Consider the following 22,696-nt stretch of genomic DNA (forward strand, 5'->3'; position numbering starts at 1 on the left):
CACCCGCTCTCCCAGCCCCACCATGGGTGCCCTGCCTGGGCCAGCTCCGGCCCCTTAAGAAAAAAACAAAAAAAAACAAACAGGAAAGCTCTGGGACTCACCCCTTCTGGTGCAGCCTCAGGGCTTTGGAGGGCATGTACAAAGCCCCCCACATGGTGTGGAGCAATGGGGAGCAGCGGGTATCACCCTGCTGGCAGGAGCAGTGAGTCCGGGGGGGGTTGGGTTTCTTTTTCTTAAAGGGCCGGAGCTGGCCTGCGCAGGAGCTGGGCGAGTTGGGGGGGAGGTTGGGGAGCGCCACGCAGTGGGAGGCAGCAGGGATCATCCCCTGCCTGGCAGCACCCAGTGACTGGGGATTTTTTTAATATAAGAGCTGGAGCAGCCATTGCCAGGCTGGGAGAGGGGTGGGAGATGGGCCTGGCCTGGCTGATTCAGAAATCTGGCTGCTGCTGAATCTCTGAATCAGATTCGGCCGAATCGAATCGGGACAGTGATTTGAATCACTGAATCGAATCATTGACCCCCAAATTGGCCTAATCCAAAGCGAATACTAGCCGCTTTGCACAGGCCTATTCAGCAGTAAACGATCTGGTAGTAAGAAGTCCCCACCTATGTATATGGTCAACAAGTGCTAATCCTGCTAGAAAAGGAGTATGTTGTTCCTGTTGACTGACTAAAGGCAGGTGAGTTGCTATTATTTCTACCATCTGACTGGGGAGGGTTTTGGTGGCTGTCTAGACCTGCCAGGGTGGAGGCTGATCAGTGATTGGGATGCTTCAAACAGGTGGTTAAAAGGTCAAAGAGTAAAAACTACTGCAGAAACAAATGGATGGATTTGTCCAGCCTTAAAGTCCCTCATTTCTTCTATGGCAACCCATACTGACCTGGCTGAAAAGCTTTTTACCTTTTCACATGTTGCAGGTTTAAGGATGTTAAAGTTAGGAGTATTGCAGAAAGGCACCATTTCCCCACCATCGCCTTCTGACTTGTCATCATGGAAGAATATAACAACAGTATTTGAAATACAGCGTATAACTTTTCCTTCTTTTCAGAAATTATATAGAGTATACAGCACACATTTAATACTCTAGCCTGCAGGAAATTGCCTGAAATTTTCCCTCCATTCTAAGGAGAACAGCCAGCCCCTGGTTTTATATAGATATATGCAAATATATGCAAATCTGCAAACTAGGATTTTGTGGGGGAAGGGGATCAGAGCGTAGGTAGCATCCACACATTCTTTCATATAATTTGAGCTAACAGGTGCTGAATACTCAAATCCCAATCCAAAAAGGCATTTAAGCACATGTTTAATTTAAACTAGTGAATAGTTTTACTGCCATCCAAAGGACTACTCCATTAAGTTATCACCTTGAAGGACTAGGCACAATAACATGTGCCTAGAGCTTCCTAGACCTGCAAGCCGCCAAAGATCCAAGCAGCTAATAAACAGCAATCTGGGCCTGACTACATATTGTCTAAGTATGCTGCATGGAATTACCCTTTTCAACACCGTTTCATTAAAAAGAACCTAGGAATAGTCCAAATCCTGACATGGCATTAGCTGTTGAATACAGTAGAGCTGTACCTTATACTAGCTCAGACTTTGTCCCAATTCTGTTGATGTTACAATGCCATTATGGTAGGAGTCACCAGATAACACTGTTGCACCAAACCTTATAAAATACTGATTTTCTAAGCTCAGCGGTTCTCAAGCTTTTTAAACTCAAGGCACCTAGCGTGAAATGCAAGGCATCCTAGAGAAAATGCCAGCTCTTAATTTTCACTTATTATTTGACAGTGGAAAAATAATAGAGCATGTTTTGCTGGAGAGAACTCAGAAAGACCATACCGGGTCTGAATGTTTTTAGCACAGTGGATTCCTATTGGAAGTCTCTGAGTTCATCTTGTTTGCATATCTAATAGCTCTAATATTAGGCACATACAGAAGTGACAATTTGTGCCTGATCTGGCCCCTGAAATTGCTCTGCAGCCATGACCAAACACAAGTGCATGGCTGCAGAGTGCTTTAAACGGCCCAATCCTGCCACAGTCTGACCCATCACTATATGAGGGTTCAGATGAAGGCACCCCAGCAGAGCACGTTCATTAACTTCTGTCTGGGCATGCCAGGATCAGGGCTTGGCTGACACAGCTCAGCACTGCTCCCAGTACTGGTTTCAGAATAGGACTGGGGGAAGAGAGTGGAGGGACTTCATTCTGGGGGTTTCCCAGCTGGTACGGGAAGGTGGGGTGGGCGGATTGCAGCCCTGCCCTGAGGAGGATGACTCCTATCCACCCAAGCCCACTCCAGCATAGCTGGGAAAACCCCAAACAGACCTCATGGTCTTGATTGACTTGATTGAGAGTCACTGACTTAGCTTGTGAGTAAGTTTTTAGTATCTGAGGACATTTATACACATGCTTTGGGAGTGGGGGGAGGAGGGGGCTTTAATTAGAGCGGCTCTGAGAGCCACTCTAATTAAAGTGCCTGAAGCATCACGTGTATCAGCGTCCATACACTAAAAAAATGGCAGCAGGCGCACTTTAACTAAAGCTTGTTGAATGAGCTTTATTTAAAGTGCCCCTGCTGCCATTTTGTAGTGTGGGAATGCAGATACACGTGATGCTGGAGTTTGCTGGAGTGCGGTAATTATCACACTCCACCAGACTCAATTAATCAAGTCAGCTCCAATGCACTATAATTACAGTGCATCAGAGCAGCCTTCCTGCACGTATATAGGTGCCCTGAAAGAACGCTCTTTTTGTGCTACATCCTCTTAACACTGTCGTTCTTGGAGAAAAGCTGTGAATTTCTGCTTTTCTCTCTGGAAGTAATTTTTAGGGCACAAAAGCTTCCTTGTGGGCACTGTTTTATCAGCTGGTATTTCTGGAAGAAATATTTCCATGTGTTGTTTTGTTATCACCTCCATTCCGGCAACAACATGTCTAAATAAATCAAGTTATATGTACTCCACCCCTGAGTCATGCATTCACATGGATGCCAACTCACAAAGCCTTAGTGCATTTGCTACTGCTCTTCTGCAGGGCTACAACGATATCTAAAGGGGTAAATACCTGGAAATGAGGGAAAGGGGCAGGACTCCTTTAATTGTACTTTATAGTCTGGATGATTATGCTTTTCTGAGAAAGGAAAAATACTAGGTTACAAAACTATTCCCTGATTCTGACAACATTTACAGTAGCTTGACATTAATAGGTCTATGCTGAGCATAGCTTTATAGGGTGGGGCTCTAGTGGGTGGGTTTAAATGTGAACCATTAAGTGGAAAAAAGAATATCATTAAGCTGTGGTTTCATGGCAGTCATAAGTAGGGAGCCTCAATCCCAGAGAGAGACAGATAAGGAGAGACAGAGAGAGAGACTGCACCCACACCAGCATTTCAATCTCATTCTGATGTTATACAGGTTGCAGATGAAAGTTCCCTTCCAACTTACTTTGAAACTCTATTGAGCAATTAGACAAAACTGTAGCCAGAACACGCATAAATGATTTTTATTTAAAATTGCAAGAAAACTAATTTATGTTTCCAAAGAACTTGCTAAAACTAATTATAATCACACCCTTGAATAATTAACATTACTATTTGGCAAGCACACGTTACTTGCCTCATTCTTATGTGGCATGAGGATAACAGTAGAACAGCAAAAATGTGTGAATCGTTCTTTACTGCTGCAAAATACTTTACATATAAGGCTAGTGGTAACCTCCAGGAATGTGAAAATATTTCAGTAAAACTCTAAAGGTTTCTACAGAAACCTGTTTCAATAAAACTCAAAAGTTTTCTATAGAGCATATGATCAAGTATGTCAATATATTCATTCCATTTTAACCTGTAGTTTCTTTCACAGTGCTGCCACTTCTGACAATACTTTGACCTCTTCCATATGGAAGCTATTTCTCACTCTCTGAAATCTTGCATCTTCACACGGAAAGACACAGCACGAACCAAACAGCACTTTCACGGCTGTAGTGCTGTTCTCTGTAGCAACCAGCCTCAAATCAGGACTGGATCACTAGGTGCTATACAAAAAGACACTAAAGTGGTCAACACCCTAAAAGTTTCACAGTATAAAAGTCGGTTTCACACAGTAGTATTGGGATGGCCTTTGGAGACAGAGATGCAGGAGCTGATTCTTTAAGAACCTCCAGCAGGGTGCAGGATCATACCTTTCATCCCGAAATAATTATGTTCTCCTTAGAATCAATATAAATCCAGAATAACTCAACTGACTTCACAGGAGTTATTTATATTAGCGCTATCCAACTTCAGAGTTTTGCCTTATCTTTGCTGTTTGCTTGCATTTCATTCTATAATAATTCTTTCAATAATGATGTTCCAGAATGTCTTTTACTGTGTTACTGGGCAGACAGTACTGATTACCATATGTATGGTTCAATAGTGATCAATACAGGCCAGGAGGAATCACTCCCGAGTGACTAATCTGTATAACTGGATATATACCGTCAAAATATTAATACCTATTAAAGGGCAGTGTAGTTTGGATCGTGCCGGTCCTCAGTAGATTGGGTTCTGTTCCAGGACCTGCTCTGACTTGCAATGTGACCTCTGGCATGCGACATTTCACCTCTTTGTCGCCGTTTCCTTCCCACTTCTTTGTCTTGCTTCACAAGCTATTTGGGACTGTCTCTTATTCTGTGCTTGGAGGACTGAATACTAGTGGGCTCTTTTATAAGCTAGGACATCTCGGCACTATTACAATATGCTCAAACACATTATTAAATCAATTGGTACCCAGATGCATGTGTGTTTCCAGGGTTAAAAATAAAAACACATTCCTGCCAAGGTAGACCCTGAAATGCAATATGCTGTCACATAACCCTTTATCCACTCTAATTTCTGACTCCTATTGCCAGTTCAGTAAAAAAAAAAAAAAAAATCTAATTCAGATTAACTGTGATAAACCCTAGATGCTTGTATTAACTATTCTGGCTTTCTGGAATTCCCTTTCCATTTCATCCTTCCTTGTTGCCTATCCATACTATTTGGATACAGTTTGGGGTTTTTTTTTTTAACTAGGAATAAGAGTTTAAATAGCTCACACCTTGCACATATATTGATCAATCTAGCAAGAGAGGATGCAAGGATGTGATTGATGAACCTACCTGTTCATTTAGAATACGTCTGAGGCAGCACTGAAATTTGTTGCTGACTTTAGTTATTTAGTCACAAAATTATGCTCATGTAAGTAGGAGAGAGCATGATTCTGCTATTCTGCTGTGCTGCAGAAAATCAACACTTGGTGCTTGTGGAAAACCCCCCTGAAAACTCAGTGTTTAAGTTATTTGCTTATAGCAATTTGGACAGCTCAGTGGCCATCTTGCAGATTTATGGAGGAAACCTAGAAAGGTAAGGGTGGAAAAACACTGCTTTCTAGCTAGTGATAAATCATCCCATGTAGGCTTTGTGAAGCTGTTATGTACAGACCAAGGAAACCACTTTCCCTTTTCAAATACACATTGTTGCTGAGCAAAAATTACAGTACTCTACTCATAGAGTGAACCTTATTTAGAGTAATCTAGACACCTCCAACTACAGAAATAGCCTTCAGAGGCCTGACAATATCAGTGCCTTGTCTGGGCTTTCTTTCTCTCCTTCTCTCTCTCTCAGTATTGATAACTGGATATTAGGTGATAATTTGAGGCAGTCTCTTAAAATGAGCCATTACCTACCACATCTGGGTCTCTTAAATGGACACACAGACACAGATGTTCACCCAGCGCAAGCGGACACTGGCCCCTGCCAGTCCCAGACTGCTGACGCAGTTCACGTCTACATGCCAGGAAGAGCTGGTTCAGCACATAAAGCTTTCTTGTTAAGGATGGCAAACAGCCCTCTCTCCACCTGCTCTCTATGGAATGACTGGCACAATGCCTCTCCGACTTCTCGTAATAGCAGTGCTTTCACACACTGTTCTCTATGGAGACGTGACCCTCCAAGGTACCAAACAGCCCGTAACGTTATTTCCGACAGCACTCCTTCCAGAAGGTGATCTGTAACCTCCCTGTAGATATGCACAGGTGTACTTCCAAATGCTTGCCTTCCAAAACAATGTTATGAGAAGGACGTTTGCTGTATTTAACAGCAGCTGATTACCAGCATCCCATATCCTTGTTTCTCAAGAACGTAGACAGAGGCTTTCCTCCCCTTTAGTAAGTAAGGAACTATTAAAAGTTTGTGAAAAAGGCCAGTCTGACAGCTCTGCAGAGTAGGGCAGCTGTAGAATCCCCCACACGGCCCTCACCAGAGAGGCCACTGTTGAAAAAGATGTGACAAGCTGATTCTTACATCCATTTAATCCTTTGTTTCTGAACTGCCATCAATGAGGCAAGCAGAGCTGGTCAAATCCTACACAGTTCATATTTTTCTGCAACTGGGATATTTCTCCACCCTACCAGGTTAAGAGCAACACCTCAGAACTCCTAAGGGATCTCAAGAGGTAGCAGCAACTCAGTCTCTGCTAACCAGGGTAAACTAGGGTCTCTTCACATAAGAACAATGGCTTTGTATTCAATGGATATTTCTTCTAAGTGTTCCAGCCCCCAAGGCCGCACTTCCTAGCATATTGTTGACACTGAAAAAACAATAGGCAAAAGCATTTATTTTAAAAGCTGTAACTCCCTTCAGTTCTAGCCGTGGGTCAGAGATATGGCAGGAAGGAACATGAACAATCGTTTGATGCCTATGGATACTTTTCCTTTAGCGATAACAATCTGTCATGGTAATGGGGTTCGCTGCATCTGCCTACCCCTTCTGGTCTCTGAGGGTATGCCTATACTGCACGATGCAGGGCTAATTAGACCAGACAGAGTGCAATCCCAGTACAGCTTTCCACTGCTTCTGGAATCAGCTCAAGTATCAGCACAACGCTGCAATGTGCTGTGTAGGCATACCCACCTCGGGGGTATAGCCTGTTGCCCTTACATGCCTTGAGATGGACTCCTGCAACTCTTCTATTCTTAGTCTGGCCCCCAGCAGACACGCTGCTTCTCATCCTGCAGGCCTGACTCAGCTCGTGGCGCTTGCATTTTCTCCCTTTGGGAGAGACCAAAAACCACCTCACATAAATGCATCTTCACTTAAGAAATGAAGATAAAAAAGCATTTGGGGCGGGACTCTTAAAAAAAAAACAAGACAGAATCTAGATGCATCGGTTAAATCTTCAATGTAAAATATGCCTGGGTGATCAGCACCCAGGTTGGCCTACTCTTAGCGGGAACACTATGAAACCCTATCTTAGTTACCATGTTCTTGTTGGTGTGCATATTTCTGTCTGTGAAAGATAGGATCTTTGGACTTTTAGCTTGAGCTGGATGAATAGCACTTTTCCTCTTTTTGCTGCAAATTTTAAAAAATCTGAAAAAAAATAATCATTTTGTGCCAAACACCAAAGTATATTTTGAAAAACAGGGAAAAAACAGCTTCATTTTCAATCACACTAACCATTGTTTTCAACTCAGAAAGTTACATTTCAATATTTTCAACAACATGTTCTCTGGATTTTGATGTGTGTGACAGGGGGCCTTCCTGGGGCATGACCACAAGTTAGCCTGCCCACCTGCCTAGGGCAGTCTGCTCTGACTCTCCTGCCATGACTTGAATGTTTTCATAATATATTACATGGGAGGCCGCCCATTCACTACCCCAATGCCAGGGGCACTATCCATGGCTCTCAACCTTCCCTGTACCATGGCCCATGCCTCGCAGATGGCATCCTGACTATTACTGCTCCCCAGCTTCAGGCTGGGGCCAACTCAGTTCACCATTGGAACTCTTGCACGCTCACACTTACTCTGCCCCGCTCTCACAAAGGCTGCTCACATACCAGCCATCATTGGGGCACTCTCTACTGCCACTGAGTGACCCCCTTTGGGCCATCAGGCTTCGCTACTCACACTCTGGTAGGACACATGCAGCCCTTCAGATCCTTCAAGTTTACCTACTCTACATGGCCTGACTCTACCCCAAGCCCCTCACTGGACAACTTGACTCTTCTCTCACTCGTGGGGTTTGGCCCATGTACTGTCCTTTAGGCAGTCCTTGCCGCCCTTCTCAGTATCCCCCTGGTGCAGCCCTTCAGGCCTCTCTTAATGGCCCTACTCTACACCCCACACATGCAGTCTTTCAAGTGCCCTATTTTGCACACTACTCTGCGTGGGCCCACACACTGATACTACTCACCCTGGGTCTCTAACCCCTGCTGGAATCAGGTGCTTCTTCAAAGCATGCCTGGCTCCTACCAGTACTCCCTACACTATCCACCAGATGGCAGGAGCTGGGGTTTTGTATTCTCCTTTCCTCCTGATAACTTCATCTGTGGCTGTCACCAATTGGTCTCTCTCTGTGGTTGTCATAGTGTCCATGTCCTGTGTTGTCAGCACATTCCAACCTCATCACATGCACCCTTCCCAAAACAGGAATTTTAGGCCCCCCTCTTTGACCTTGTGAGCTGGTGCCACTTCATCTCATGTTATGGAACAAACAGTGTGGTACATGCCCCCACTTTCCCAGGCTGTGTGTGTATCCTCCGGCCTTTTGTTTCAGACAGTCTATCTGCTCGTGAAGGCTGAGAAATCTGTGTATGTGAGACCCAGGCTTTAGAAATCAATTAACCCCTGCTGCCCATCCTGAACCATTCTAATATATTACACACACACACACACACACACACACACACACACACACTGGCAGTCCTCAGACTTACAACACAACTGGCTCCTGAAAGCCACAGCTTAAGTCAAAACATCGTAATTCAGAACCAATTTTCCCATAGGAACAATGTTATAAATAGGTGATTGGTTTCTCTACAATGCTCGATACAGCTGCATCCAGCTAGTAAGTCTGTTGTGGTGGAATGGGAGGGGGAAGGAAAAGGTAGGGGGAGCAGATCAGTGTCCCCACCATGAAAGAAGGATTGGGGCAGGGGCAGGGGCAGGGGCTGGGGCAAGCGCTGCCCAGCTGGGGCAGTGTGGGTGCAGGATGAAGGTGTGGCTCATCTGGGGGAGGGAGGGAGGCTCCCACCACTGCATGCCACTGGTCTAGGTGCTGTTCATCTGGCGGCTCCTTCCACTGCTCCCTCTGCTCATCCAGGAGGGCAGAGGAGGAGGGGGCAGGGCGTGTGCCAGCAGGCAGGGCTGGGGTGCACCACACTGTGCACTGGGCAGGTGGGGGGGGCTATGGGGGGTCTATAGCAAATTTTTTGGTGGCTGCAGACCCTCCATAGTCCCCGCTCTTCTGTCCACCCCACCCTGATCCAGGGGCACATGCCCCCCCAACATGCTTACCCAGCCAGGGCAGGACAGGTGTGGGACAGAGTCATGGCTTGTCCAAGGGGCGTGGGGAGGGGGGTTGGCTCCTGTTGCTGTGCGCTGCCTGTCCAGAGGCGGGAGTGGCGGCAGGGCGTAGCCCCTGCTCCCAACACCGCCACACCTGCTCGGAGCACCAGCCAACCCACCCCACACAAATCCAGGAGCACACTGCTCTCTCCCCCACAAGCAACAGGAGCAGTGGTGGGATCTGCCACACAAGTTGCTGGACCAGCAGCTCCTGGACCAGCAGCATGAAGCAGTGTGAGCTGCCCCCCTGCTCCCCGCATGAGCTGCTCCTTAATTCCAGGCCCACCCCACCCCCAATCCCTCCTTCATTGTGGAGGCCTTGATCCACCCCCACCACGCCCCTTCCCCCACAACAGACTTAACAGCTGCATGCTGATGTATCAAGTGTCGGAAAGCCGAAACCCACGTCAGAACCTCGAAACATGATGTCATTTGATAAAGGTAATAAGTGTCATTCGTTGTAACTCGAAAAGTTGTAAGTTGAGGACTGCCTATATATATATATATATAAGACCAATGATATTTGCACTTATGATGTGACGAATATGCTCCTACAGAAGAGTTTTTAAATAGCATCATTATCAGCCCTTATCCAGAAAAATGGGCCAGGATTAATAAAGTATGAGAGAGAGAATATTACAGAACATATTTTAATTCCACTATAGAAATCAGTGGTGTCCTGTCACCTGGAATATTGTGTTCAGTTCCGATTACCCATCTCAAAAAAAGATATTCCAAAAATAGATGGGGGTTCAGTATGAAATGCTCAGGATGATTAAAGGCAAAAATCCTCTCTGCTAGGAAACAAGATTGATAGGTTTGGGATTGTCCCTTGGAGACATGAATTAGAGGAGATAGGATAAAAGTACACAAAATAATGAATGCTACGGGGTAGGTGGATTGACAACTTCATTCTCTCTCTCAGTGCAAGAACAAGAGAACCAAGAATGAAATGGAAACATTGGAAATTCAAAGCTGATTAGAGAAAGGACTTTTTAGATACACTGCATCATGGTCTTATAAAATTCATTCCTAGAGGACAGTACCTAGGTCAAGACCTTCACAGGATGTAAAAAAAATAAAATAAAAAAATAGCTGTTTATGACTCCAGATAACCTTGCTATCTCTACAATGACAGTACATTAAAAATAACCAAAGGCTTCGGAACAGATGCAAATCCAGTGTTTGGCTTATGCCCTGAAGCATGAAGTGCTGGGCATCAGGAGGAAGGTTCCCTGAGATCAGCTTAGTCCTTTACCAACTGGAATCTTTTGTGCCTCCCTCCAAAGCATCTGGTGTTGGTCATAGTCAGAGGAGCTGGTCCAGTATAGCAAATGTCATGCCGCAACCAAGGTAGCACATACTGGGGAATAAAAAGGAATGCATAGCAACTGTCCATTATTTATCTGCTCCCACGTCATCTATTTTCCTGGCCTCTTTGCTACGACCAAGCATCTTGGCACATTTTTAGAATTCAGAATTTGCCAAGCTGGAGACAAAGCACATCTTATTTCTCTGCCTGTCTTTTTATCTGTCAGCACCGCTAAGGGGGCTGTTGTTTACACAGCCGTGACAAAAACCTAATAGGAACATGAGGAAAGCATCTTCAAAGGGGTGCGGGGGCAGGAGGGAGAAGACCCCCTTGATATCAGACGAATCCCCTGAAACGTCTGATCCCTTCAGATCAAACGCTATTCTCTCCCCTCCCCCTCAGGATGTACGTGGCCACACCGATTTCCTGGCAGCGTCAAGCAGGCACAGTGGGATCTGAGAATTCCTGATCACAGTAACAAGAGGATCACGACAGAAACAGGAACAAACACTGCCCATTAAAAGATGACTTTAAGTTGCTTTTTTGCTGGTTTTCTTGCTTTAGGCTGATACTTTGGTATTCGCTCCAACCACTGATGTCTCTTATCAGGAGTAGCACAGCCGAGAAGTGGAAACGGGGGGTGGGGGGAGCACAGACAATCGGAGCTTCCTTAGAATACTCCTGAAACAATACTATGAAATGTCTTAATTTTAAATTTCCTGCCCTCCATAATTATCTTTGCCTTAAGGCATGAAATGACAGAGAGAAAGAGAGAGGGGAAAAGAAAAGAAAGAAAACATGTTTTGGAAAAAGCCTGGAACAAATAGTTACAGACAAAAGTTCCTCTCCTGCCTCCTGCTAATCAGCATCTTCCTATAAAGTCGAGGAAAAATGCTTGCTTCTCAATCAGGCTAAATACAAAATTCCACTGAAGAGTTTGCCTTTCTTGCCTACTGGAGACCACACAAAGGACAGATCTTAAAGAAGACACCTCCCCCCCGAACGCAAGACAGCTAAAACATCCACCCCCACTAAGAAAGTTAGCATGGATCACTGTCAAGATTGACCCACGAGGGAAGCAATTCCGGTGGAAAGAAAGGAAGAAATATTTCCACCGAGCTTCTTCTCATTTAACCATAGACAGAACACAGAACTGCAAACTGCACTGGGAGAAGGGATGGACAAGAAAACCGTGCATTTAGTTAAAATAAAATAAAAGGAAAGGCCTGAAAGGCCCAGTAGGGATCAAGCCTCCTGTGTTGCAGAGAAGCAAAGGTAGAGACCGTCTCTAAGCCCTGTAGCTGACAGCTGAAATAGTACAGATGGGCAAAGGATGGAAGAGGATCAAATGCACAGGGAAGAGCTGGGATTTGTTCAGTTGTGCAGCAGATAAACAGCACCTGGTCCACTAGCATACTGTGTTCCTCCACGATTGTGTCTTTCAGGTCCTTAAATTTCCATGTGAGCCGGATGCTGGTATGAAGTAGCAAAATTCATTAACTGTAACTGAAGGAAAGGGCAGGCACTGTGGCTTACAGGGAACAAGGTCAGCAGCCGGGGGGGCTCGGGAAACTGGGTTTTATTCCTGGCTCCAGTACTGGCCTGCTGGTGAATTCAGCCAAGTCCCCTTCCCTATCTGTGCCTGAAATCATACAAACTTCTGTCATGATATGCTTTGAAATCTATGTATAGAAAGGATTACAGAAGGTCTAGATAAATAGACCAAACCTAACACTGCTGTATGAGTCACCAAGCACTTGTCTTATTGAACATCAGACTTGATTAATCAGTTCTGTGTGGGCTAATTCAAGAGACTCGAAGAGATGGCAAAATGTGACCTTCCCGCATTACTTAACAGCTTCTGAGGTATAAAATTGCCTGATCAGCCTGCCAGGAGCGTCCCAGTCTTTTAAACTCTCATTTGAACCCATTTGGATTTTCAGGTAACCAAGAAACTCATCTTTCTTTGTAGGCAATTTCTTTACCAGCTGTCTGTAATCTCCCAATTTCCAGACTGAAAATCATTTAAAAACAAATGAGCTTCCTCACAGATAAAATTCAGAATCTCTCTCAGCTTTCAAGATTGTACAAGTAAAAGGCAATATTAACTTGAAAGTGGAGATGAGAAATAAAGAAACCCAGCAACGTGCCTCCCAGGAAAATCCCATCAAGTTGCTAATGTAATCTTAAGGCTAGAAGAAAGGGGCAGAGAGTAAATTCTTAATCACTGTACGTCACTTCCAATGTTACAGGAGTGGTGCAAGTACAGCAGCAGGACCCCAGGAGCTCTAGCTTGTGAGCACCATTCGTGTGTGTGTTTGTGTGTGTGTGTGTGTGTGTGTGTGTGTGCGTGCGCGCGCGCTTGCACATGCACGCACAGGTGTGCGGGTATGCATATGTGAAGGAGAACTGATATCACCACCCACTTCACAGAGAGAGAATTGCCCACTCCTTCCCTTCCCTTCCCTTCCCCTCAATCTCTCTCTCTCTCTCTCTCTCTCTCTCTCTCTCACACACACACACACTTATTTGTACTATGCTAGAGTCTACAGACCCTCTGAGATTAGACACCATCATGCTGGGCATTTGCAAAAAATAGTTTTATATATATTCCCAGCCCTGGGTTTTATACTGTTGGTTTGCAGAAGCAATGAGTAATTGGAGGTGCCTATGATATTTAAGCATCATCATAAAGCAACCCGATTATTAGCAGTCTCTGGAAATCATGTTCCTCAGGCTGCGTGCCCACAAATGGATGTACTCCATTACTGTCAGTACCTTGTGAAAAAAACCTGGCAAGCATTACCAGTGGTTTTCAACCTTTCTTCATTTGTGGACTGCTCCACAAATTTTTCGTTTGTGGAAATTTCAAATGGAGGTGAAGACCGCTTTGGAAACGTCAGATAGACTCCTTTGAATTGTAAGCGTGGGTATTCACATACTTTTGAGTGATCTTTGTCATCTTTTGCAGACTCCTTAGACATAACCTGAGGACCCCCAGGGGTCTGCAGACCGTAAGTTGAAAACTACTGCATTAGGCTGTGTGTGAAGACTATAGGTGTCCTTGTCTTGACATTTTGACCATGTCTTCTGACTAACTTTTGGAATCAAACAGCACGTGGGGCTATTTCTAGCTAATAAAACAATCCAGCCAAGGTTTCATACCCTCTCTTTTCTCCAATACTTTAGTGTTTGCAATGAACAGGAAATCTGTCCTGTATCACGCTATGGCTTGTCACTCATACACTGAATTTTATAAAGCTCTAATTATTATTGATAGATATTTCAGAGACTCTTCTTACTGCACATAGGTCAAAGGCTCTCCAAGGTTTTACTGAAGAAGGTTATTCCCTAGATGTTAATTATACCTCAAAAACTTCTGTTCATATTTATGTAGGATACAAGGCCATGTGAAACAAGTTTAGAAATGCGATGCAGGAGACTGGCTGGAGGTAAAATAACTAACTAAATTATCTGGATTGCAGATCATGGATGCTAGTTTGCCTTAAACATGCTACAGTGCTTTACTTCACATGCCAAATGTTTGGCCCAGGGACACCAATCCTTCTCCCCTTTAATAAACAGCAAAACTCCCTTTCAGTAGAGCACTTGTAGATACTGGCCGAGTTCAGCTTACCGAAACAAGTCAGCCATAGCAGATAAGGGGATTGTATCGCTTTGCTTGACCATTCTTTAGCTTACGATCTGAAAGTCTTCTACCTATCACACCAAGCCAGTCATGACAAAGCATTTGTCTACACAGTTGGTCTTTCGTAGCTGTGTGGGTACACATATTCCAAATGAGCTTAATCCACTTTCAAAGTGAATTTAGATGATGTTGAATATGGCATTTATGTTTCAGAATGAGAGCCATCTACACAGGAAATTAATCGCAAGTAGCTGCTCCGCTTCAGATTCATATCCTACCTTAGTCTGAATTAACGTCCTATGTCCAGCAGCCCTGAATGCTGATCAGAAGAATCACTGTAATTGCCATACTTGGGCTTTTCCCTTGGCACTAAATAATCAATCCACAAACTTCTAACTGAAATCAAGTAATATGGGGCACCCAATTATATATGCATCCTTTTACAAAATATTTGGGCTTCAACATAAACCTGGTATCAATGGTCTGCTTTCTGTTATAGATTTGTTTTTATATTGAGCATCAGAAGCTAAAACCAGACCAGTAGCAAGGTAATTTTTAGACAGCGATAAGTATAGTGAAACCCTTCCAAGCAGCAATTTGAAATGGAAGCTTAGGGTGCAAAACAGGCTGTATTCAATTTGGATTTGGATTCAGCCCAAATTGGGGACAGTGACTTGATTCATCAGTTCGAATTACTGTCCCTGATTCAATTCGGCCGAATCCGAATCTGAAGATTCATGCTGATTCAAAGAATCCGCTATTCCACCATAGTTACGGCTTTAAATGTTTTTTCTACGTAGCTCGAGGTACCGGGTGTGGCTTATGAATGCTGTGATGCTGGGGAGGATGGAACACCCTCTGTGCCCCCCCCGGGCAGACCTGGTAGTGCTTCTGGTCCACTTCCGGATCTGCTGCCAAGCGCGCTGGAGAGCCCCCTGGGCTCCTGTGAGACAATCCATCCACCCCAGTATTGCAGCATTCATGAGCTACTTGGTACCTAGAGGTATGTAGAAAAAACATTTAAAGCTGTGTCTATGCCCAAATCTTTCCGAATCCATCTGAATCAATTCAGAATGTTTCGATTCGATTTGGAGAGATTAAAGGGTCTCCTGATTAGATTCCGAGATTCAGCCACCAAATCAGGCAGGATCTCCACCGAATCAAATCAGGGACTGAAGCTTTGCACAGCCCTAGTGTTTATACATGTGCTCCAGGAGGCAGGAGGGGGTGCTTTCATTAGTGCAGCTCCAAAAGCTGCGTTAATTAAAAGTGCCCAGGGTATCACGTATATCAGAATCCCTCCACTGACAAACGGCGGCGGGTTGATTTGAACCAAAGTTCATTGAAAGAGCTTCAGTTTAAAGGGCCCTGCTGCCATTTTTCAGTGCAGGGACGCTGATACACATGGCACCAGAGTTAATTTCCACGATTAATCAAGTCTTCTCCGACGTGCTGGAATTACAGTGCATCTGAGCAGGCTTCTTGCATGTGTATAGGTGCACTGACTCAAACTGACAGTGACATGCGGGTTGTGTGCCTTCCCCGATGACTCTCCCACCCACCCCACATCACTACAGTATCAGTTAATCAGTGGGAAGGGGGAACTTTGTTGGCTACAATGAGTAGAAGCTGCATCCAAAAGGGAAAAGAACATTTTTATTATGTGTAGAACAAACAGTGAGACCTTAAGACTATGGGGCTATTTGTGGCTTTGCCAAAATCCCTTAACAAAGAGCACATCACCAGGCTACTCCAAGAACAGAACTAAACAGACCAGACCTCGTTCTCACTTTGCTCCAAGAGCTAGCACTAGCTCTATTATCTTCACGTCTCCCCCAAGGCATCTTTAAAGTACCAGGTTGCCACTTGTTCCTTTTTAAGACTTTTCCTATACTAAGCCTATTTTGCTCATTTCCCTATCTAAAATGTCCAGCTACCTCCAGTCAATGATTAGACCTTCACTCTTGGCCAACCTTAATTGTATTTCCATAATGTCTCTGTGGCATTCTGTCATCTTTCTCCCATGTTGTCGCCATCCTAAGCTTTGCAATTGCAGCGATACCTGGGCATTGATTTCACACTATACGCAACCACCATCTTCCTTTTTTTCTTAAAATCATTCTGTTTCATGCCTGCTGTCTTCCAAAGAACTCTCATCTCTACTGCTTCTGGCCTTTTGATGTCTGCTTTATCTAATGCGGCGTTGCCAATCCATGTAGTAACACTGTTAGTACAGTGTTATGTTAAACTTGCACTTTGATACCCAGCTGAATGCTTTTTTATAAGTTCATAATTTTGTCAATTTCTGTATAACACTTGTGCCTAGGGCACATTTCCTTTTAACCTAATCCTTGATTCAAGCTTCCCGGATGCACATAAGGATCTCCTTGATCTATAAATCAACCACTGTCACATGTTGACATTATCCATTTGGCACTAGTTCAAGATACAGCCACTTCATTCTCTTGAAATTTATTTTAAGTCTGAGTCACCTAAATCAGTTTTCCAAGGTAGCAAAGAATATCACCATGAATTCAAACATGTCTGCCAGTTGTGTGATGTCAGATACATAAACTGAAAAACTGACTTCTAAATCATCCAATGCCATGCCCTCCAAGTGCTGTAACATTCTTAATGGGCAGCGTAAACTCATGACGGAAAGCAACCATGATCCTACGCCCCCTTGTATTACACCAAGCTTTGACTTGAACATGCTACTTAATTTGCCACCTAGTCTTCTGACACTGCAAGAGTCTTTGGATATTGTGCTGACAGAAGCTATGCTCTTCTCTGGAACGTCATGTGATTTTACAGCTTTTCCTAATGATTTCCTCCAAATCAAACCAAATGTCTTTGCAAAGCCACGTGGCAACAGCCAACATTTTAAATGACCACTCTCACATTCTTTTCTCATCAACTCTCAGAGTATAAGCATCTGTTCAATGCAACTTGGGCCTGGTCAGAAATGGCATTATTCTTTTCCTGCCACTTCCTCCAAAACTGGCCTTAATACACAGACACCCACTATTGAAAATTATTTCCTTCTTTACGCCAGTTCAGTTTCATCGGCTACCAAGGACAACGTCCAGCAGAGAACAACAAAAATAACTAGCAGTATAGGAAATATAATTTATGATAAAAGACTGGTGTTATTTAATCTGGAGAAGAGATGAATGAGGGGGGAATTTGATAATAATCAAATACGTGAAGAGGGTTATAAAGGGTGCGACAGTAAACTAGTCTCTGTGGCTACAGAGGACAAGGTAAGAAGTAACAATCTTAAATTGTGACATGGGAAATTGATCAGATATTAGAAAGAACTTTCTAACCATTAGGTTGATTAAGCATTAGAACACGTAGCCTAGAGAGACTGTGGAATCTCTATCTTCGGAAATCTTTTCAGGGCAGATTAGACGAATACTTACCCAAGGTAGCTGAGAGAGGAATGACCCTGCCTTGAGCCAGGACTTAGACTAGCTGACCTCCTGGGTTCCTTCCAGCTCTATTTTTCTATGATTCTATATGGGAAAGTGAAAATAAGGTTGAAAGTGCTCTTTCCCCCTTTTCTGCAACCCACCATATAAGTACTGCATATAGCAAAGGACTTGATGCTCTTTTACTCCCTCCCTCCAGGGTGCATGCACTGGATTACACTGGCTTTTTGTAGCCAGCTTGGATGCTTAGGTGATCTACTGACACGGCTGTGGAGAAAGAGGAAATGGAGGCTGACATTAATGTAACAGGAAAGAAGGGAAGTATCCAGGAAGATTATAAAGCTAAGACACAAAGGCATGTCCCAAGGAGGAGAATTTTTATTAGTCTCCCAGAACTTGTTTTAATGCCGGATACATATGGAAGCCAACACCCTCTTATTCTTTTCAGCTCTATGTGAGATACAGTATGGATCTTATAAAAAAAAAAATTAAGCCAAATAAAGTGGCTATTGTACACGCAAACAGCTCAAGAAAATTAAAAACAAAAAGCCAGAAAGATACAACAGACAGCATCATGATTCACGCAGAGTGACTATAGATCTTGCATCCTAGCATTTCAATGGGAGAGCTGGGAACTCAGCTGCATAACAAAGACTGGAAACAGTATCACGTTTGTGGAAAGAGTACAAGGAATAGCAGAGACAATAGGTTATTCCTATAATGCCAAATCCTTTGATGATAAACACAGCCTTTTCCTCTTTTCTCCATTTCAATGCTGTGGGGGGAGAAGAAAGGAGAAAAGAATAGGGACTGCTCTGAAGTCTGCAGAAAATACCTTTGTACCAACTCTGTTGCTTGCGCAAAGGAACTGGGTAGAGATCAGATTCTGAAATTCAACATGCCTTGAACCATTACAGCAGCATTGACTGCTTCTGATTTCCATAATTTGCCCCCAGGCCAGTACTCTGAGATAGATGTGGCTTGATATTTGTATTAGTCTAGCCAGGGTGGTAAGTAGAGCGATGAGGTGCCACGGATCCTGGGTGAACAGCACTGTGGCTCTGCAGAACTGTCCAAGTAGCTTATGACCATGGCAAAGCTACTTCAGATTTTCAGGTGGAGATGGGGAAAGTGGTGCAGCTACTGTCCTTTGACCTCCTTCTACTAGTGCTAATTGCAACAGATACCTGCTCATCAGTCAGTGCTGCTCACAGCAACAATAACTCATCATCTTCTGGTATCCAATTTATGACAGCACAGTTCATGAGGAAACCCAGCTCCCAGAAGAACCACACTAAGGCTAGCACAGGTCCCCTAGGAATATACTTTTCAGTCCATGGCTTTCAGGCTTCCCTTCTATCATGCGCATAAACAACATGTAGGGGGCACGTGCTCCCCTCCCCCTGACAGTGAGATCTCTGGCTGGTAGGGGGGCATAGAAAGCACCGGACCGCCCCCGAAATTGCTTCATTGGTGGCATGGCAGTGGCCGGCCCATGGGCCCCCACTGCAGGCCCAGTCACCAGCTGGCTGCTGGGGGAACCTGCCCCATGGTCATGCCCTGCCATTGCCCGCCCCCAGACTCAGGAGGCAGCAGTCGCCCATGATCACGTCCATCACTGGTGGGTGTGGAATCCTTTTTTGCAAAAACCAATGCAAAAAATCCCCCCACCAAAACTTGCTGTAGAGTTATTGGACAGTGATGCCTCACTAAGCCTGCTTTCTCTGAAGTTGTGGAGGACCTTCTGATGGATTTTAAAATGCTTTGGATCATGCCCATCTTCTGGACTAAAATAGCTTTTGTACATCAGCAAATCTGAACAGTCTGGTTAGGCCTTAGGGAAGGGAGTAGATACAAGAGAGGTAAGACAAGGTGTGTTTGGCTGCAGTATTTGCCAACTGGTAAGTTCATTGCTCTTGGTGTACTCTGCCACTCGCAGTACTATTCCCTAAGGCTACATACAAACAGTTAAAAAGCCTGAGGCTGAATTGATTCAGTCTTTGCAGGTTAGTCTAAGCTGAAAAGATTAAATAAGAAACAACTGGACACATTCACTTTTGATTCAGGAAATGCAGCCATGTACCTGCTGTAGCTTAGGCCAGGAGCTGGGGGGGTGCAAGAGCACAGCTCTCTGGCACGTAGCCAGCACGGACTGTGTGTTCACTTCCTCTTTCTGCTGCCCCTGAAGTCTCTGGGATTTGCAGTCCAGAATCAAAGTAGCAGGACTCTCTAGGGTTGACATCACTTCGTCTTTCTGCTTCCAGGTGCCTCTGGGATTTGTAGTCCACAGTTGCAGCCAGCAATAAGTTTCAGTAAGTTTAGCAGCAGGGAAGCTCTGTAATCAAGGAAGGTGGGTTTAACCCCCTCCCTGGCCCCAGACCCCAGCTGAGGTTTGCCGGGGGGTGGGGGCATTCCTTGCCCCTACCCGCCCCCCAACCTTTGTCTGCTGGAACAGAAAATACAGCTCGGCCCAGCCCAGGGTTGGAAAGCATGCTGGGATGCTGGTGGATTGTGGTTTAACTTGAACCAGGAATGGGTCTGGGACAGAAGTTCCATAAAGTGGTTTGATCCAAATCAACGAAGTCTGACACTATATTCAACCGGTTTATCTTAAAACAGTTTCAGCCATTTTGAAACTGCCTTATGTGCACTGAGCTTCTGTTCTGCTACAGGTTTAAACCAGTTTCTGATTACTTAAACCAGTTTATGTGTAACTTCTGTCCCTAGCCTAAGACACTGTGGCTAGTATTTGTAAAAGCCTGAGAGAGTGAGGTTGCCAAAGCCTAATGAATTTCAATGAAATCCAGGCATCTAACTCTCCACCTTTCCAGCTTGTAACCTTCGTTCATTACCAGCATGCTTAGATCACACAAACAGGCTTTTTTCAATCTTTGACTATAAAAGGTAAAATAAACAGAATAAAATTATCTCCAGTTCAGTGAACTGTATAAACAAATGGCGCTCCCTTTCTCCCCAGTCCTGTTCAAAAAGATTTAATAGCAGAATGCTGTAGCGTGGGTCTCAGAATGTCAGCAATTTATGATTTGATTACAAAATATACTGCTTTGCATTTACTGGCATTTTATGAACTGTTATAAATAGTTACAACTATATTTAAAGTGTCAGAATAAATTAATGATGTACATTTTGCGCTGCATCATACTTGGTTTTTTCATTGTGTTCGTTTACTCAACAGCATGTAAAATGTAGTCATTCCCACTGGAATTCCAAGTCTAGCAAAGGAGTAGTGGATTTTACATTATTTTACTAAAACAGGACTAAGTGCCAGGATTGCATTGGGGTCAGCGGAGATATTCATGGAGAATGTTTCCATTTAATTTGGGAGCATTAAATTGCAGAATGTACTGTCTAGAAGAGCTTTTAGGATAAGTGGAAGCAGCCCCAACACTGAACCACTGCTCTTCAAGGAGATACATCAGCTGCGCACCATCAGGGCCCACAAAGACTTCATTGATGGCTACTGCCAGATCTTTCTCCAGAAGATGGAAGAAGAGACAGAGATGGTAGCCAATGTGATGGCTAACCAAGACCCACCCAGAGTGACCTGGAAGACAGTCACCTCATGCTCCAGGAAACCCAGGGCCAGGGCTGCTCCTCCCCTGGCCCTGCACAACAGGTACACTCCCCTCCCCACACATGAGGAGGCTCCGATGGTGACACAAGGAGTGGAGGAAGGTAAGCAGCTTGCTGCCACCCCCAAGAGGAGGTGCAAGGTGGTGGTGGTGGGGGACTCCCTCCTGCAGGGCACTGAGGGACCCATCTGCCATCTGGACCCCCTAGCCTGTGAGGTCTGCTGCCTCCCAGTGGCTCACATCTGCAAAGTAGCAGAAAGGATCCCCAGGCTTGCCCAGCCCTCCAACTACTACCCCATGCTCCTCATCCATGTGGAAACTAATGACACAGTTAGGAGTAATCCAGTCTGGGTCCTGAGCAATTACAGGACTCTGGGAGCTGGGCTTAAAGGGTTGGGAGCCCAGATAGCCTTTTCTTCTGTGCTGTCTGTTGCAGGCCACAGTCCTAGAATGGAAGGATGAATCAAGGAAGTGAACCAGAAACTCGGACTGGTTGCCACCAAGAAGGCTTTGGATTCCTTGACCACAGTGTGCACTTCAGGAAGAGAGGAGTCCTGGGAAGGGACATCCACCTCATGAGGAAAGGTAAGTCCCTGTTCACAGCCAGGATGGCAGATCTTTTGGACAGGGCTTTAAACTAAGATTGCTGGGGGCAGGGATACACAAATTCAAACATGTCCAGGGACCACCATACAAGTAAGCCCATTAGATAGGGAAACTGGGAGAGCCACTCTTGTGGGAGCCGAGGGAATAGTTTTCCATCAGCAGGATGGGAAGATGGAGGAGGACTCAGATGCCTATATACTAATGCCAGGAGCATGGGGAACAAGCAGGAGGAGATAGCCCTCCAGTGTGTATTATGATCTAATAGGAATTATGGAGACCTGGTGGGACTCCTCACATGGCTGGAGTGTAGCTATAGAGGGGAACAGGGACCAGGTGGGGAAAAAAGGTGGAAGCATTGCTGTCTTTGTGAAAGAGCAGTATACCTCCTTGGAGGCTGACATCAGCTCCAAAAGTAGACAGCTTCCAACCCTCTTGAGAGAGTCCAGAGAAGAGCCACGTACATGATCAGAGGTCAGGAAAACAGAGCTTACGACAACAGGCTGAGAGCCATGGGGCTCTTTAGCCTGAAAAAGCGCAGGCTCAGGGGTGATCTGATGGCCACCTATAAGTTTATCAGGGGTGACCACCGGTATCTGGGGGAACATTTGTTCACCAGAGCGCCCCAAGGGATGACGAGGTTGAATGGTCATAAACTACTACAAGACCGTTTCAGGCTGGACATAAGGAAGAATTTCTTTACTGTCCGAGCCCCCAAGGTCTGGAACAG

Source organism: Crocodylus porosus, unplaced genomic scaffold (assembly GCF_001723895.1).
Source record: "Crocodylus porosus isolate Cpor-Errol unplaced genomic scaffold, CroPor_comp1, whole genome shotgun sequence".
Lineage (NCBI taxonomy): Eukaryota > Metazoa > Chordata > Crocodylia > Crocodylidae > Crocodylus > Crocodylus porosus.